Source organism: Petaurus breviceps, unplaced genomic scaffold (genome assembly GCF_028583685.1).
Source record: "Petaurus breviceps papuanus isolate PSGF00001 unplaced genomic scaffold, PetGlider_PUasm1.0 176, whole genome shotgun sequence".
Lineage (NCBI taxonomy): Eukaryota > Metazoa > Chordata > Mammalia > Diprotodontia > Petauridae > Petaurus > Petaurus breviceps.
This window is the reverse complement of record NW_027185771.1, coordinates 21,562,096-21,563,622: the sequence shown is the minus strand read 5'-3', so window position 1 is coordinate 21,563,622 and position 1,527 is coordinate 21,562,096. Positions and strand designations below refer to the sequence as shown.

Genomic DNA, 1,527 nt, shown 5'->3' with positions numbered 1-1,527 from the left:
GAAAATGGTTACAATGGAGGGGAATATAGAAGGCAAAAGGGAATGGGTCAACCTTATTCTCATTGAATTTTGCTTGGGGAGGGAATGACATACACTCTAAATAGAGTATCTTACCCTACAGGAGAGTAGGGAGGACGGGGATGAGATGGGGGGATGATGGAAGGGAGGGCAGCCTGGGAGGGGAGGGAAGTTGGAAGCATCCACTTTTGAAAAGGGACCAGATCAAAGTAGAGAATAGAACAAGTGGGAGGTGGGATAGGAGGGAGGAAAATATAGTCAGATTTTTACAATATATCTACTATGTTATTGGTTTGCATTAGCTACACATGTAGAACCTATACTGAACTGCTTATCTTCCCAGTAAGGGTGGTTGACAAGGGAGGAATGGAATGAATCTGGAATTCAAAGTTTTAAAATCAAATGTTTATATATATATATACACATACATATATATAATTATTATTTATACTATTTTATATAAAATTGGGAAATAAGATATACAGGCACTGGGTCATAGAGATACACCATGCCCTACTGGAAAGGTAGAAAGGGGTATGGGAGAAAATATGGGAGGGAGCAGATTGGAGGAGGGGATATCCTGTGGGATTGCTGTTTTGGGGCGGTGGGTAGGGGAAAAACAGGGAGAAAATTTGTAACTCAAAATCTGGATGAAATGAATGATGTAAAACAGAAATTAATAAAGCTTTTGAAAAATGGAAAAGAAAACTCAAATAAAATAGGGGGAAAAGGAAACCATGGTAGAAGAAAAGAAAGAGGGAAAAAGACATGATGGAAGGAAGGGAGGGAAAAATAGCATGATTTGGTCTGTATTAATACATCAGTTCTTTCTCTGGAGGCTTATGGCATTTCTCATCATGTCTTGGATTGTTGTATTCCTAAGAAAATCTAAGTCATTCACAATTGTTAATCAAACAATATTGCTGTCAATGTATATAATATTCTCCTGGTTCTGCTCATTTCACTTTGTATGAATTTGTGTAAGATTTTCTAGGTTTTTCTAAAATCTACCTGCTCATCATTTCTTATAGAAAAACAGTATTCTATTACATACCACATATACAACAAGTTTTTCAGTGACATCCCACTTGATGGATGTCCCCTCAATTTCCAATCCTTAGCCATCACAGAAAGAACTGATATAAATATTTTCGTACTTATAGGTTCTTTTCCTTTTGTAAAAATGTCCTTGTGGTGCTCGCTTCGGGAGCACATATACTAAAATTGGAACGATACAGAGAAGATTAGCATGGCCCCTGTGCAAGGATGACACTCAAATTCATGAAGTGCTCCATGTTTTTAGGGGCGGCCATGTGGCTCAACAAGTAAAGAGCACCAGCTCCAGTGTCGAGATGACCTGGAGATCAAATCTGGGCTCAGATACTTAGCACCACACCCAGAAATAACAGGCCATGTAACCTTGAGCAAGTTACTTAACCCCAATTGCTTAAAAAAAATAAAAAAATTTTAAAAATGTCCTTGTGATATAGATTTAGTAAGTGATATTGT

General features: G+C 37.7%; 1 non-coding gene across 1 annotated transcript; it reads left to right on the top strand.

Moving 5' to 3' along the window:
* The first annotated feature begins 1,212 nt into the window (after window positions 1–1,212).
* Window positions 1,213–1,319, top strand: LOC138159659 (U6 spliceosomal RNA). The gene has a single exon (XR_011167942.1). It is a non-coding gene; the product is annotated as a U6 spliceosomal RNA (small nuclear RNA).
* The last annotated feature ends 208 nt before the right edge of the window (window positions 1,320–1,527 follow it).